Raw genomic sequence first — 18,449 nt, 5'->3', positions numbered from 1 at the left:
TCTTGACGAAATCACATCATCCAGGGAAATGATCTGATTACAGTTCCAAACATACAGTATTGAATAGAGATTATTCTACTTTTATGAAATGGGATTTTGATTAAAACATGGCTTTTCTAGGGGGCATACATCCTTTTAAACCAGCACAGGCAGGAAAAACAAAAGCATCCAAATTGGAAAGGAAGAAGAAAAGCTTTCATTATTGGCAGATGACATGATACTATACTTGGAAAATTCTGAGTAATCTACAACAAAGTTAGTTGAGCTAATAAATTCAGCAAGGTGGCAGGATATAAAACTAATGTGCAAAAATAAATAATGTTTCAATACACAAGCAATGACCTAACTGAGGAGGTGATTTACAGAGAAATTCCATTCAAAATCGCAAACTAAAAAAATCAAGTACCTAGGAATGAATTTAACTAGGGTGTGTTCTAGTTTGCTTGCTGCCGGAATGCAATATACCAGAAATGGAATGGCTTTTAAAATGGGGGATTTAGTAAGTTGCTAGTTTACAGTTCTAAGGCCAAGAAAGTGTTCCAATTAAAACAAGTCTATAGAAATGTCCAATCTAAAGCATCCAGGGAAAGATACCTTGGCTCAAGAAGGCTGATGAAGTTCAGGGTTTCTCTCGCAAGTGAGAAGGCACATGGTGAGTACAGTCAAAGTTTCTCTCTCGTCCGGAAAGGCACACGGTGAGCACGGTCAGGGTTCCTGTCTCATCTGGGAGGGCACATGGATGAACATGGCATCATCTGCTAGCTTCTTCTCCTGGCTTCCTGTTTCATGAAGCTCCCTGGGAAGCATGTTCCTTCTTCATCTCCAAAGGTCACTGGCTGGTGGACTCTGCTTCTCGTGGCTATGTCATTCTGCTCTGCTCTCTCTGAATCTTTCATTCTCCAAAATGTTTCCTCTTTTATAGGACTCCAGAAACTTATCAAGACCCACCCAAAAGTGTGGAGACATGTCGTCACCTAATCCAGCTTAACAACCACTCTTGATTAAATCACACCTCCAGGGAGACGATCCACTATAGCTTCAAACATACTGTACTGAATAGGGATTATTCCGCCTTTATGAAATGGGATTTTGATTAAAACATGGCTCTTCTAGGGGACATACATCCCTTCAGCCAGCACATTCCACCCTCTGGACCCTAAAAAAGGCATGTTTTCCCCATATATAAAATACACTCATTTCATAACAATATCACAAATCCTTAAACCATTCCAGTAGCAATACACATGAAATACAAAGTTAGAAACGTACAAACTCCTATCAAAGTTAATTATGGGCATGATCTTTCTAAGGCAAAGTTATCCTCTGGCTTTGGACCTGTAAAAACCCAAGAAGAGTCATTTGCTGGCGACATACAAAGGAGGAACAGTCATAGGATACACATATGCATTTCCATAGGGAAGAAGGAACACAGGGGTAAAAGGACCCAAGCATTTTCGAAAACCTGCAGGGCAAAGTTCATTAGATTTCAAAGCCTGAGAGTCATTTATCCTTGGGGCTTCTGAAAGCAGCAGTCTCACCCATTCCAAAGGCCTACACAGAGGTCTGCCTCTCTCCAAATGCAACTTTGGGGGACACTGGGGAGACCACCTTTCTCTCGGCTCCACCCTCTCCAAGCATTGGGGCTGCACCCGGGCTCTCTGCTATCTCCAGGGCACACTCTCAACCCCACGATGTGGTGGCAGCCAGGCTCTCCCTAAACCGCAAGAAATGTGCTTCACTATCTCAAAGGCCTGAGACGGCACAACTCTTTCACTGCAATGAGGTGGAAGGCCTGTCCTCTGCCTTGGGAAACCTCACCCTCTTCATGGGCTTGGGTGGGTCCGCTCTCACAGTCCACATCTTCTTGACGTCAGACCTCGGCCTCCATGGTTTTGCCTCTGAAGTTATTTTTCCTCCAATAAGTCCCTTCTCTGAACCCCTCAGTCCAGACTGGCAATGCCTCTTTTTACACAGATCCCATAGCACTCTCACTGGCTTTCTATGCAATAGCCTTGGATCATGCCCATCGGACATAAGTAGTTTCCACAAATTCTTCCTGGATAACTCCATGTCCGATCCTGGCTTTCTCTGAAATGGCTAACTGGTTTCACATTTAGCCAGATCCTCACATGGAGCATTATTCTCTGGGGTCTCCCTTCCTGGAAGCCCAGAACTTTCCAGGACATCAATTTCTGGTGTCTTTGTAACCAAGAGTTCAGTTCTCAGCTTATCTGTCTCCTGTTGCATTTCATGATAAGCTGCGAGGAGAAACCACGCTGCACTTTCAACATTTAATTTGGAGATCTCTTCTGCTACATATCCAAGTTCATGGCTTTTAAAATCTGCCTTCCAGCCAAAGCCACTAGTCAATTTTGCCAGAGTATCTGCTATTTTAAAACAAGGATCACCTTCCTTCCAGTTTACAATAACACATGCCTCATTTTTGTCTAAGGCCTCGTCAGAGGTATCTTCAGAGTCTACATTTCTACCAACAGTCTCTTCAAAACATTCTAGGCCTTCTCTACCAAGCTCCTCATAACTCCTCCAGAATCTTCCCCTTATCCATTTAAAAAGTCATTCCAACATGTTTGGTATTTGCAAACCACAGCAGCAGCACTCCACTCTTGGTACCAAAATCTGTTCTAGTTTGCTAGCTGCCAGAATGCAATATACCAGAAATGGAATGGCTTTTAAAATGGGGGATTTAGTAAGTTGCTAGTTTACAGTTCTAAGGCCAAGAAAGTGTTCCAATTAAAACAAGTCTATAGAAATGTCCAATCTAAAGCATCCAGGGAAAGATACCTTGGCTCAAGAAGGCTGATGAAGTTCAGGGTTTCTCTCGCAAGTGAGAAGGCACATGGTGAGTACAGTCAAAGTTTCTCTCTCGTCCGGAAAGGCACACGGTGAGCACGGTCAGGGTTCCTGTCTCATCTGGGAGGGCACATGGATGAACATGGCATCATCTGCTAGCTTCTTCTCCTGGCTTCCTGTTTCATGAAGCTCCCTGGGAAGCATGTTCCTTCTTCATCTCCAAAGGTCACTGGCTGGTGGACTCTGCTTCTCGTGGCTATGTCATTCTGCTCTGCTCTCTCTGAATCTTTCATTCTCCAAAATGTTTCCTCTTTTATAGGACTCTAGAAACTTATCAAGACCCACCCAAATGTGTGGAGACATGTCGTCACCTAATCCAGCTTAACAACCACTCTTGATTAAATCACACCTCCAGGGAGACGATCCGACTATAGCTTCAAACATACTGTACTGAATAGGGATTATTCCGCCTTTATGAAATGGGATTTTGATTAAAACATGGCTTTTTTAGGGGACATACGTCCCTTCAAACCAGCACAGGGCGTAAAGGATTTGTACACAGAAAACTACATAATATTGATAAAAGAAATTAAAGAAGATCTAAAGAGGTGCAAAGACATTCCCTGCTCATGGATAGGAAGGTTAAATGTAGTCAAGATGTCAATTATACCTGTCATGGTCAGGTTCATGTGTCAACTTGACCAGGTGGTGGTATCTGCTTGCCTTTTTGGGCAAGCAGCCTGTCTGTTGCTATGAAGATATTTCATAAAATTAAATTATGATCACATTGGCTGATCCACAGCTGATTCCATTTGTAATCAGTCAAGGGGAGCATCTTCCGCAATGAGTGATGTTTAATCTAATCACTGGAAGCCTTTTTTTTTTTTTTTTTTTTTTAAAGGAAAGACAGAGAGAAGGAAGGAAGGATAGAAGGAAGGAAGGAAGGAAGAAAGGGAAACATTTTTTCTTGTTTTTTATTGTATTTTGTTTTTCCGTTTTTTGTTACATGGGCTGGGGCCGGGAATCGAACCGAGGTCCTCCGGCATAGCAGGCAAGCACCTTGCCCGCTGAGCCACCGCGGCCCACCCTCACTGGAAGCCTTTTAAGGAGGATTCAGAAGAGACAGGCTCTCTTCCTGCTTTGGCTGGTGAGCGTCTCTTGTGGCGTTCGTCCAGACCCTCCATCAGAACCGCCAGCTTCACAGCCTGCTGTACAGATTTTGGACTCGGTGTTCCACAGTTACATGAGACACTTTTATAAATTTTATATTTACAGATATTTCCTGTTAATTCTGTCTCTACAGAACCCTAACTAATACACTAGCCAAACTGATCTACAGATTCATTGCAGTACCAATAAAAATTCAAACAACCTATATGCAAGACTTTGAAAAGCTAGTTACCAAATTCATCCAGAAGGGAAAGAGACCCTGATATAACTAAAAGCATCCTTAAAAAGAAGAATGAAGGGGAAGGATTAACACTTCTTGATTTTAAGACATGATAAAGTCACAATGGTCTAACCACCATGGTACTGCACAAAGATAGAAGTACTGACCAGTGGAATTGAATCGAGAGCGAAGAAATAGACGACCAAATCTATGGTCAACTGATCTTCAAAAAGGCTGCTAAATCCACTGAACTAGGACAAAATAGTCTTTTCAATAAATGGGCATGGGAGAACTGGATATCAAAAGCCAAAAGAATGAAACAGGACCCTTACCTTATACCCTATACAAAACTTAATTCAAAATGGATCAGGCACCTAAACATAAGAACTGGTACCATAGAGCGCCTAGAAGAAAATGAGGGGAAACATCTTCAAGACCTAGTAAAAGGAGATAGCTTCCTAAACTTTACACCTAAAGTACAAGCAACAAAAGAAAAATAGATAAATGGGAGCTCTTCAAAATCAAATGCTTTGTCAAAAAAGTAAAAAGGTAGCAAACTCAATCAGAGAAAATATTTGGAAATCACACATCAGATAAAGGTTTGATATCCTGTATGTATAAATAAATTATACAACTCAACAACAAAAGAACAAACATCTCAATTATAAAGTGGGCTAAAGACATGAATAGGCATTTTTCTGAATAGCAATACAGATGGCTAAAAAGCACCTGAAGAGATACTTATTTTCATTAGCTATAAGGGAAATACAGATCAAGACTACAAGGAGATATCACCTCAAAGCTATAAAAATGGCTGCTATTAATCAAACAGGAAACTACAAATGTTGGAGAGGATGTGGAGAAATTGGGACATTTACGCACTGCTCATGGAAATGTATAATGGTATAGCCTCTATGGAAGACAGTGTGGCGGTTCCTTAGGAAACTAAATATTGGCCTTATGACCCAGCAATATCACTACTAGGTATATACCCAGAAGCTCTGAAAGCAGTGACACAGACATTTGCACACTGGTGTTCACAGCATTATTCACAATCGCCAAAAGATGGAAACAATCCACATGCCCATCAACAAGTGACTGGATGAACAAAATGTGATACATACATATGATGGAATATTATGCAGCAGTAAAATGAAATGACACCTTGAAGCACGTGGCCAGTTGGATGAACCTTGAGGATATAATGCTGAGTGAAATGAACCAGACACAAAAGGATAGATACTGTATGATCCCACTTTTATGACCATGGTAAAGTTAAAATCAGAGGCTTATAACATAGAATATAGGGGACCTAAGGATACAGAGAAGCTAGAGATAGGTGAATGGTTAGCTAATGAGCTTAAACTCCAATGTAAGGGAATAGACAGAAGTGAAGGCGGGTCACCAGTAGTAATATTTATATAAGTAATATTACCATAGTGATGGTGAACATGATTGAAAGGGATGTATAGACCTATGTATCCCACTGATTAATGCTACAAATATAAAAAGTTTTTGCATGAACTACTGCAAAGGTATGAATCTTGTACAAAGGATGTATAAGTTTGGGGTAAAGGAGGAACTCTTCTATTGCATGCTATGGACTATGTTTAACAGGAAAACATCAACAGTACCACAGCAACATCAGGGGTAATAATGGGGGGAGGGGCAAGAGTTAAGGGGAAGTTTGAATTTTCTATTTGATGAGGGTCTGTTTATTGGGTACCTTTCTCTTGGGAACAATGAAATGATCTAAAATTGAGAATGTTGATGGACTGTTAACTTCGGACATTAAATATGGTGCCCATTGAGTGGAGGAGGCGGAAAGATGCAGTGACTGAGAAGTAGATTAGTGAATGATGGTGTATACATATGACCAAATATTGTGCTACTTCAGAAACGAACAGATGCAACATTGTGAATGAACCTGCAGGGCGTTTGAGACAAAATAAGCTGGAAACAAAAGAGTAAATATTGTATGGTCTCATTTGGAAAACAGGCACCTAGATTGTAAGCTCATATAGCAGTCACATTTAGTCCAGGGCAGCAATTGTTATTTCTGGATTTTGAGAGGCTGTTTTATATATGTATAACCTGTTATTTAGAGATAAGAATGAAGATGATCAGGTCAGGATTAAGATAATTCAGAATACAGGGGAAGGAAGACATTTTCTATATTTTAGAACCTCATCTACTCTTTGAGACCAAAGGAAGAAAGGTTTATTTTGTTCAGAACCTAAATTTTCTGAAGCACATAATCTAACGCAACCTGTCTGGATAGATCATTTAAAAATCCAAATACAGGGAGCCCCAAATAAGAATAAGGGCCTTGAATCCTGTATAGCTTAATGTACTGCCTGGATAAATCCCAGAGTATATTAAACAGATAATCAAAAAGTACTGGCAAGGTCCCTTAAGGAATGGGAGAAAATATATGGAACTATTAAACTTTACCAGTGGGGAGACTCCTAATACTGTCTCAAACATTAGGGACACCGAAATCAATAGGCCAAGCCCTTGATCTTGAGGCTTGCTCTTGTAAAGTTTACGTATGTGACGAAGAAGCTTAAACTACCTATAGGTGTGCCTAAGAGTTACCTCCAGAGGACCTCTTTTGTTGCTCAGCTGTGGCCTCTTTCTCTCTAAGCCCATCTCTGCAAGTTAAATCATTGCCCCCTCCCCTATATGGGACATGACATCTAGGGGTGAAAGTCTCCCTGGCTCCATGGGAGATGATCGCCAGGGATGAGCCTGGCCCTGGCCCCCAAAATATGAGTTAAATTTATATAAATAGGAAGGAGAAGAAAGTGTACCCTAGGAAAGGGGAAAGACACATGCAAAGACTCTGAGGTGGCAATAAGGATGATGTATGAGGAAGAAGCCAGCAAGGAAGAGAGCTGTTAGGTATAAATTGACTGGGGAGTTATCCTTGGGCCATACTCAAATGAAATTAGGCAGAAAATTCATATGGGAAATAATGGAAGATAAATGAGTAAGGATTCCAAAGGATATTGACATAATATTGGATTTCATCTGAACCTTAGTTTTCTCTCAGTAAGTAGATCCACCTCTATGTCACTTGGTACCAGTTTTTCTCATCACCTGCCTAACCTTTGTGTATGTGATAAATCTAATAAAATAATTCTTAATTATTTTGGAATTACTGATCTCTTCAAGAATCTAATAAAACATTCTTACTTCAGCAGATATTGAATATACATGCCATATACTAGGGATTGAGTTGAGAATAGGACAGATAGAGTTTTTGCCCTCATAGGATAGGGAATATAGTTATATGTAGAGGTATATATTAATCAGGCAGGGGAAAAAAATCAAACATTCAATTTTGGGCTGCCTTCTTTTATCATTTAATTAGATTTTCTTTTATTTCCACTTATGTCCTTTATAGCATTTATCATAATTGAGATCATTTCTGTTCCAATTATCTATTGCTGCATAACAAACCACCCTTAAATATGGTAGCTTCAAATATTTCACTCTCCCTCAAGGTTCACTGGATTGGCAAAACTCAGTGTATAGTTCATGATCTTCTCACTGGTGGTTCCAGTGAGATGGCGGTGGGGCTGAAGTCACTAAAGTCTTAACTGGATGGGCTGTTTAAAATGTCTTACTCACATGGCTGGGTGTCAATCTGTAACTAGGGCTGTTGGTCGGAGCACCTATGCATGGTCTATGTAGTTTGAGCTTCTCACCACATAGCAGCTGGGTACTGAGAAGGATCGTTCCAAAAGAAAACATTCCAAGAGACCCAAGCAAAAGCTGCAAGTTTTCTTAGGACCATACGTCAGAAGTCCCAAAATATTACTTCTGCTGCATTCTATTAGTTAAGACATTAAGGCCAGTCAAGATTCAAATAGAGGGGAATTGTGCTACACCTTTTGATGTGAGGAATAGATTGTGGTTGTCTTAGACTATTTGTCACAATTGGACATTTGTTTGCTTAGTATTTGCCTTCCCTACCAGGTCATACACTCTAAACTCAGGAATCATGTCCACCTTTTTTAATGCTATGCACATACCACATACTAAACCCTCAATAAGTGCTGATTCATTCACTTGAAAATTTTTTCAAAAGTACACAAGTACTGCCACACATCATGCCAGAATGAAGATTCTATTAGTACCTTTCTTCAAAAAATTTACTTTCTGGTGGCAAAAACAAAAGAACCCTGGCTATTTCAAAATAGTATGATACATGCAGTGTAAGAGCCCATGGGAGCAATGTTTAACGCAGTCTTGAATGGTGGGGTGGTGGTGGTAGAAGTGGTCAGTAATAATCCAAGGAGATATCTAAACTGAAGCCTGAGAAATGAGATTACTGGATGGAATGAGAGTTTGGGATTAGATAAACTATAACACTAATGTTATATATAATTATATAACAACGCTATAATGTTATTTATAATACTAATAGATGTCTAAAATAGGCAATAGGGTTCTTCTATGTCACATCAGAACAAAGCAATAGGCTAGGACTGCAAGTACCATACAAAAGGTCACATTGAAGGAGTCATCTAAGAAAAAATGAGAAAAAAAAATAGGCAACAAGAAAAGCATTAGTAGTTCATAGCCGATTTTTCTGGGAAAAAAAAAAGTTTTGAGGTTTAGCCAGAGAAATTAGTTAGTGAATTTGGCAAAGAGTTCCTGGGTTCATCACATAGTGCGCTTGATAAAAACAGTATAAATTTAACTACTACCAAAGAGAAGAATGTAAGCAAGAAAAGCTAGAAGGCAATGAGTAATGAAAACTTGCAATAAGAATGGAGAAGGAAAGGATCTGACACTTCAAAAGAAAAAAGTTACAAAACTGCATGAATAACTGAATGGGTTTGGAGAGAGAAAAAAAAGATGACCAAGCATGAACCTGAAGAAATTCCAAAGAGGTGCTATTTGATGAAGAAAGGGGCAGAATGCAGATTTGGATGTACTGAATGAAAAATGAACAGATGGATTTCCAAAAGTATATGTCCTATGTTCTCTTGGAAATATGTGCTTGAGTTCCAGTGAGAGTATTAAGCTAGAGGTGTAGAATCTATTAGCATAAACAAATCTAGAGAGAAAAGGTCATTTAATTGCTTTTACGAGCCAATTCTTTAGTCTAAAACAGATGTACATTTTATATGTTAAGTTTGATAGTCCATTCTGAGGTTTGTCATTATGAAAATTCTCAATTTTGAGACGATGAAGGCTGTGTAGCTGTAAAAGACAAATCAGAGCTGAGTATGCAGACTATAGCATTTTATTCAAGACAACCAAAGTTTTGCTGCAGCAAAGGAAGGCAAAATGGAAGTCACTTTGGGGATAGCAAAGGATTTTTATAGACATAGAAATTAGCTTGACTCCTACTGGTTGGTCCAGGGTTTGTCCATGCTATAGGGGCTAATTTAGGGCAATGGGCTTTTATATAAATATTTATATAAATATTTTGTCAGAGGTAATGAATTAGGGGCTTAATTGGCTGTCTGGGTCAACTGTCTTGGTGGGGATTCAAATTTCAGAAGATAAAGAAGAAACTTAAAATGGCATGGTTTTTGTTTTTGTTCTTTGGCTCTGAAGGGCCCCAGGGGCTTTCAATATATAGTTGAAGTATCTGCTATCTCATTAGGATTAGCCGAGTTGATGTGGTTGGTCAGGTGACTCTGGGTCACTGACCAAAATAAATGTATCAAATTTTTGGTCATTTTATCTAAAGGACATTTCACAGAATTTATTTAACTCCTTAGTTCATCTGTTATCTTCATAATAGCACTTAATGGAATTTCAATTTGTCCGTCCTAACTTCCTGATACTGTTGCTAGAGACTGAGGGGTAGAGAAAAGGAGACAATTAGACCTAAAGTCCTCAAATTCTCCCCTGTACTTATATTTGAGAATACGAAATTCTTCTCTATCTCCTCAATAGCAGCAGGGAACTGGAGAAGAGCATATTGAGCATTTCTTTGAATATTACTAAGAAGAAAAACTAAAAACTAATCAACTAAAATTAGTAAAAAGAATTCTGGGAATTGGCATTTGGTAAAATGGGCTTCTTCTGTAATAAATGTTCCCTTCTTTCCTTATAATTATATGTGAATCCCTCTTGAAGCTACACCTGTGATGAAAGAGTACTATTCTACCAAACTGAAGGGTTATTCTTCTGTCTAGGGCATACAAATAACTCCAGTTGCTTTGTTAATCTTGAGGAAATAGTCTAACCCTTTGGATGAAAGTCAAAGAGAAAAAGAGTTTATGCAGTTTGATGTGCTGAAAGATGCAAAAATAGAAACCTGGAACAAGTTTGTGTTTAGAACTGGCATTTTCATGCTTCAAAGAGAACTGTTATCTGTGAAAGTGGCAGAAGTCTTTTTTTTTTTTCACACCATTAGCATTTCAAAATGACTTTTTAAGCATCATTTTAGGGGTTAATTCTCATAATTGTGCCTTCTTTCCTCTTCACATTTCAGGCTGTAGAAGCAGGTATGAATTGTAGATGATTATTTCAAATACTAAGCATATTTAATAATTCTGTAATTGAAACAGCTAATAACAGCTGAACACTATTAACTGAATATATATATACACCATATAAACACTTAGATGTCTAAATCAGAAATACTATTATTGTGTATATTCTCTAACCCCAAAATTAAAATTAAAATCTGTATCTTTAACATATCGGAAAGTTCATTTATATTTAAGTATTACTTTCTGATTCATTTTCCATTTTCTTTTTATTGTAGCATTTACTCACTGAGTAAAGCAATTTTTGTATTGGATATGTATGCTGTCTAGATCATTTGGTATGGCATATACCTTATATAAATGGTAATAACAAAAACAACTTTTGCACTCCAAGAATAATGAATCATTAAATCTACAGAAGAAATCAGAAAAAAATTAAAAGTTAAAAAAACAAATTTTGTGGGCAGGTCATAGTGGCTTAGCAGGCAGAGCTCTCGCCTGCCATGCCAGAGGCCCGGGTTCAATTTCCGGTGCCTGCCCATGCAGGAAAAAAAACAAACAAATTTTGGATAAATAACACATTAATAACTAGCACTCCATGAATATTCAGAGAACTTCTGCATAAAATACCTAAACTATTAGAGTAGGAATCTTGCCATCAAATTTTTTATGCCCATTCTGGGAGTCAATGGGATTTTGGTGTCCTACAGCCCTAGGTTTAAATGCCATATTTGTCATTTGCTAATTATATGACCTTGGGCATATTATCATACTTCTCTGAGCCTTGAATTCCTTTATCTAAAAGAATTTATGCAAGAATTAAATACGATTATGCACATAAATGATCAGGCACATTGCCTGACCTATAGTCAGAGGTTAACATTAACTGCTATTGTTATATTAAATAGACAAACTGAATAAAAAACATGCACACACACACACACACACATACACATACCATATGATTCTCAAAATCAAAATTATATAGGTAGTCTTTAGTAGGTTTTCAATATGAGGGGAAGAAATCTTTCCTGAAATTTGGAAATTATCCATCAGAAGGTTAATAACATATGAATAAAGACTGAAACTGCAATGTTACATAAATATTAAAAATTTAGAGGAAATATTCAAAATAACAGACTGGTTTATTAAATTCTATAGATCCTGTAAATAGAGCATTATGTAACAAAAAATAATTTGGATATCTACACAGCATGGAAAATGCCTATCATATATCAAACAAAAAAGGCAGAGAATATAAATAGTACATTCAAATTGCAACTCTATATTTTATTTGTATGACAAAGAGACTTGAAGAGAAATCCAAAATGGTAATGCACTATTTTCTCTCTTCCATTTCCCAAAGTTTACATTTTATTTTTTATTAAAAATAAAGTTGAACAATTCCTTTAAAAATTTAATGCCCAGACAATTCTATGGGGAAAGAACAATTTTTTAATGAAGTGGTGCTGGGACTGCTGGATATCCACTATGCAAGAAAATGAGGTTGGACCCTTACCTTCACTGTAAAACAAGAAATTAGGATTTAAGGGATGACTATGATTACTGAATTATTATTATTATTATTCCTTATATATTCCTTCCTACTTTCTCGTATAACAGAAGAAAATACCTGAAATTTTTTATTTTTATTTGTAATCCAACTGCCTTGATCTCTCTTGTCTTTTTTTATCAGCTGACAGGGCTCCCCTTAGTATTTCTTGTAGGGCAAAATTGAGGGAGAGATTAAAATTTTCAGAGATAAAGACCTTATCTCTGAAAATTTTAATCTCTCCCTCAGTTTTGAAGGATAACTTGGCTGGACAAGGAATTCTTGGTCAAAAGCCTTTCTCATTCAGACTCTTAAAAATATACCATCGCCTTCTTGCTTCCGTGGTGCCTGTCGAGTAGTCCGAAGTCAGTCTTACGTGTTTTCCCTTATATGTACTAGATTGCTTTTCTTGTGCTGCTTTCAGAATTTTCTGTTTCTCTTCAACACCTGACAGTCTGATTAGTATGTGTCTTAGAGTGGCTTGTTTGGATTTATTCTATTTGGAGTTTGCTGGACCTCTTTAATGTGCATATTCGTGTCTTTTATAAGGGTTGGGAAGTCTTCTACAATTAAATCTTCAACTAATTTTCCCAATCCTTTACTCTTCTCTTCTTCTGGGACACCAATAATTCTTATATTTTTGTGTCTCTTGTCCATCATTTCCTTAAGATCCAGTTGCATTTTTTCAATCTTTCTTGCCATTTGTTCTTTTGTGTGCTCTAGTTCTATCTTCTAGCTCACTTATTCTCCTTCTGCTTTTTCGAATCTGCTATTGTGTGTCTCCAGTATATTTTTTATTTGGTCTACTCTATCTTTCATTTCTGTGTGATCTGCCATTTTTCTATTTAACCTCCTGAATTCTTCTTTATGCTTTTCTAGTGTCTTCCTTTTTACTTTCTGGCATTACAGAGGAAAATACCTGAAATCTTTTACTTGTAATCTAGCTGCCTTGATCTCTCCTGTGTTTTTTGTTTTTTTTTTTATCAGCTGACAAGGTTCCCTTTAGTATTTTTTGTAGGGCTGGTCTCTTGTTGACTAGATCTCTCAATCTTTATCTTTGAAGATTTTATTCTGTCCCTCAGTTTTGAAGGATAAATTGGCTGGATAAGGAATTTTTGGTATCTTCCTGATATCCTTAATTTCTTTATTAATATCCTTGAGTAGTTGTTTCATATTCTGTGTCCCCTCTGGAATTCTGATTTGGTTATTTGGCTCGGTCATTTCTGTTTCGTGTGTTTATGATTTTCTGTTGTGTTCAGGGCATTTGATTCTCTTGATATAGTTATTATGAAAGTTGGTTTCCTTCACTCTTCTAAAGCTTTGTATTTACTTAGTTTTTGCTGAATGTTCCCTTTTGCACTTTGTCAGTTATCCATTGCCAAATCAAGGTGCAGATCTCAAGTAGGGGATACAATTCAACTTAAGGGCCTTAGCATAAGGTAGGTTGGAGTACACTAGAACTCCAGTGGCAGAATGACTGACTACCATGCAGAAGACCCAAGGTGGACTTCTAGTACCCTGGGACCTGCAGTCCTGGACATTTTCTTCCCATTTTCTATCTTGGTTCACTCCACTCTGGTCTGCCATCTTCCCGGAAGTCCCCTTTCTTTTTGATGATCATATAGCCTTTATCTTGTGCCCTTGTAATTGTAAAAACCTTGTGACTAACCTTCACTTGTACCCATTTATCCAGTTTTTCAACTTTAGAACCCTGTGATCACTAAAGACAGCCCTTAATGTTTATTAATGAAGGGAACTAGGTCAGTTCTCAACTAACCCACCCCAATTTCAAAATTTTGATATCCAAAGCCAGATCTAACTATAATGTGCCTATCTGACGTGCACAGTAGCTTTAGATGTTAACCTATAAATCACCCATACCTCGTTATAATACTAAAAATCACACCCATCATCATATTAAGGCTGCCATATTTTATTTTTTTTAATTGTGAAAAATAACATACATACAAAAAAGCCATACGCTCCAAAGCACATCACAATGATTAATTTCAGAACAGATTTCAGAGTTTGGTATGGGTTACTATTTCACAATTTTAGGTTCCTACTTCTAGCTGCTCCAAGATACTGGAGACTAAAAGAAATATCAGTATAATTGTGCCAGTTTGAATCTATTGTGTACCCCAGAAAAGCCATGTCCTTTTATCCTCATTTAATACTGACAGGTGGTATCTTTTTTATTGTTTCCATGGAGATGTGGTAACTTTTAATTAGATGGTTCCCAAGAAGATATGTGTCCTCTCATTCAAAGTGGGGTTGCTTATTGGAGCCCTTTAAGAGGGGATCATTTTGGAAAAGCTTCAGAGCCACCAGAACCAACAGAGCCCACAAAACGGACAGAGCCCTGCAGAAGCCACTGAAGAGAAAGCTAGTAGATCTCACCATGTGCCTTTCTTTCTGAGAGAGAAACCCTGAATGCCATTGGCCTTCTTGAACCAAGGTGTCTTTCCCTGGATGCCTTAGATTGGCCATTCTTATAGCCTTGCCTTAATTTGGACATTTTCACAGCCTTAGAACTGTAAAGTTGCAAGTTAATAAGTTCCCCTTTTTAAAAGCCATTCTGTTTCAGGTACATTGCATTCCAGCTGCTTTAAAACTAGAAAAATCATTCAGCAGTCATACTCAGTTGTAACATCCTATATTCTCTGTTATAACTCTAGCTTCTCCTTTTATCTTTCTCCCAATCTTTATGGGTACTTGATTTCTGCCCATTCTAAATTTTTCATGTTGGAAAAGGCTATCGATATTATGGGATAGGGAGAATGGAACTAGTTGATGTTCTGGAGTGGCTGGCCCCTCCAGGTTTCAAGACTTATTTGGCCTAGGAACCCCATCTAGAGGTTTTAGATTACTGGAAAGTTATCATAGTGCATGGAACATTTGTATAATTTCAGATAAAGCCATGGGTGTTCTTTAAGGTTGCCAGGAATGGTTTTGGTTGAGGGCAAACCATGATAAGTAGCAATATCAAGCTGAAACTTGAATAAGAGTAGCCTCCAGAGTAGCCTCTCAACTCTATTTGAATCTCTTAGCCACTGATACCTTATTTGTTACAACTCTTTTCCCCCTTTTGTCCAGGGAGGCCTTGTTGATCCCATGGTGCCAGGGCCAGGTTCATCCCATGTTGTGAGGGTGACTTTCACCCCTGAACATCAAGTCCCACATAGAAAGGGAAGGGTAATGATTTTCCTTGAAGAGTTGCAATAAAAAAGGTTCTCTGGAAGGAATGCATAGGCATAACTACAGGTAGTCCTAGCTTCTCCACTACAAAAATAAGCTTCATAAGAGCAAGACTCACGATCAAGAGTTTGGCCTATTACCTTGGGAATCCCTAATGTCTGAGACAGTATCAGGGGTTTCCCCAGTTGTAAAGTTTAATAGTTTCATATTTTTTCTCCAATCCCTCAAAGGACTTTGCCAATACTTTTTAATTATCTGTTCAAATGACTTTCTTTTAATGCTGTAAAACTATTAGAATTACTGAAGTTTGGGGAGACAGATTTTGGGGCCCACAGGCCATCTGATCTCCCATTAAACACCTAGTAATAAACTTTCTCTCTCTTTGAAACCCCAGTGTCTCAGGAATTGGTCATATGAGCACACAAGCAAGAATCTACTGTTATTTCTGGTATCAATACCATATGCAAAAATTAATTCCAAATGGATCATGGATCTAAATATGAGTGCTAATACTATGACACTGTTAGAAGAAAACATAGGCATAAATCTTTGTGACATTATTAATGATTCCATAGATATGACACCAAAAGCAAAAGTCAGAAAAGAAAAAATAAATTGGACTTCACTAAAATTAAAGACTTTTGTACATAAAAGGACATTATCAAAAAAAATGAAGACAGTGGGGTCAACCAAATTGATAGGCCAAACCCTCAATCTTGGAGGTCGCCTCCATGAAACCTATCCCTGCAAAGGATAGGCTAAGCCTACTTAAAATTAGGCCTAAGAGTCACCCCCAGAGAACCTCTTTTGTTGCTCAGATGTGGCTTCTCTAAGCCCACACAGCAAGTGAATTCACTCTCTGCCCCCTCTATGTGGGACATGACTCCCAGGGTTGTAAACCTCCCTGGCAACGTGGGACTGAAATCCTGGGATGAGACAGGACCCATCATCAGGGGACTGAGAAAAACTTTCTTGACCAAAACGGGGAGGAGAGAAATGAGACAAAAATAAAGTGTCAGTGACTGAGAGATTTCAAACAGAGTCAAGAGGTTATCCTGGAAGTTATTCTTAAGTATTATATAGATAGCCCCTTTTTAGCTTATGGTTCTTTTTAGCTTATGTGTATTGGAGTGGCTGAAGAGATACCTGAATTGTAGAGCTGTGTTCCAGCAGCCATATTTCTTGAAGATGATTATATAATGATAAAGCTTTCACAATGTGACTGTGTGATTGTGAAAATCTTGTCTCTGATGCTCCTTTTAACTAGGAAATGGATGGATGAGAAAACATGGATAAAAAATAAACAAATAATAGGGGAAACAAAGGTTAAAATAAATTAGGTAGATGGAAATTTTAGTGGTCAATGAAAGGGAGGAGTGAGGGGTATGGTTTGTATGAATTTTCTTTTTTCTTTTTTCTTTTTTACTTCTTTTTCTGGAGTGCTGCAAATGTTCAAAAAAAAAGAGATCATGGCAATGAATACACAACCATGCAATGATATTGTGAGCTATTGGTTGTATACCATGTATGGAATGTTTGTATGTTTGTATGTTGTTTTATTAATAAAAATGAAGTGAAGACAACCCACAGAATGGGAGAAAATATTTGCAAAATATTCATCTGCTAAGGACTTAAAATCTAGAATATATAAAGAGCTCTTACAACTCAACAACAATAACACAAGCAACCCAATTTAAAAATGGACAGAGGATTTGAATAGAAACTTCTAAAAAGATATACAAATTGCCAACAGGTACATGAAAAGCTTGCCATCAATACTACTAGCTATTAGGGAAATGAAAAATATAGATTACCATGAGACTCAGCAATTACATTCTTAGATATAAACCCCAAAGAACTGAAAGCAGTGACTTGAACGGTTATTGATACAACAATGTTCACAGCAGCATTGTTCATAATAGCCAAAAGTAGAAACAACCCATGTATCCATCAACAAATGAATAAACAAAGTGTGCTGGATATATAAAATGAAATATTATTCAGTTATTAAAAGGAATTACGTTCTGAAGTACATACTGATGTAACATCGATGAATCTTGAAAACATTATAATAAGTAAATGATCCAGAAACAAAAGGACAAATATTGCATGATTTCTTTTATAGGAAATAGAATAAGCAAATTCACAGAGAGAGAAAGCAAAATAGGGCTGGAAAAGGAGAAAAATGGGAAATTATTCCTAAATTGGTATGAGTTTCTGTTTGGGATAATGAAAAATAACTGGGTTACCTAGTATTTTAAAAAATGGAAAATAAGTATTGGCCAGGATGTAGAGAAACTGGAATCCTTGTATACTGTAGTCAAATGACGGAGCTGCTGAACAAAACAGTTTGGCAGTTTCTCAAAAAGTTAAACATAATTACCATGAGACCTGGCTATTCCACTTTTAGTTATATACTCAAAAGAACTGAAAACAAGGACTCAGACACTGCCACACCAATGTTCATAAGACCACTATTCACAACATACAAATGGCGGAAAACAACCTGTCTATCTATCAACAGATGAATGGATAAACAAAATGTGGTACATACATATAATGGAATATTATTCAGCCATAAAAAAGAAGGTTACCAGGAGCTGGAAGGAGGGGAAATGGGGAATTATTTCTTAATGGAGTATGGAGTTTTTGTTAGGGGATAATGAAAAAGTTTTAGTAATGGATGGTGGTGATGGTACCACATTGTAGATATAATAAATATCACAGAATTGTACACTTAAAAATGATTAAAATGGGAATATTTATGGCAAGTATATGTTACCACACTAAAATTTTTTTAAAAACCAAGGCATATAATCCTAAATAACACCTAGGTCATTGCATAAGATTCTACAAAGATTTTATACACTAGGGTAACTCTCCAGAAACCAACAACCTCCAGATGGGTCCCTGGACCAGTTAAGTCCTGAAACCCAGAAGGGCCAGCCTCTCCATAACATCAACTAGTTTCATCCCCCTATCCCATATTATCAATGGCCCCTTTCAACAAGAAAAAGTTAGAATCAGCATAGCCCAA

At 37.6% G+C, this 18,449-nt stretch overlaps 1 protein-coding gene across 6 annotated transcripts in view; it reads right to left on the bottom strand.

Moving 5' to 3' along the window:
• The window catches only part of PPM1E (protein phosphatase, Mg2+/Mn2+ dependent 1E), a 289,214-nt gene that overhangs the window by 236,632 nt on the left and 34,133 nt on the right, over positions 1 to 18,449 (bottom strand). The gene's annotated exons all lie outside the window — the stretch shown is intronic.

This window comes from Tamandua tetradactyla, chromosome 6, assembly GCF_023851605.1.
Source record: "Tamandua tetradactyla isolate mTamTet1 chromosome 6, mTamTet1.pri, whole genome shotgun sequence".
Classification (NCBI taxonomy): Eukaryota; Metazoa; Chordata; class Mammalia; order Pilosa; family Myrmecophagidae; genus Tamandua; species Tamandua tetradactyla.
The sequence above is the reverse complement of the archived record's forward strand: the minus strand, read 5'-3'. Positions and strand labels throughout refer to the sequence as shown.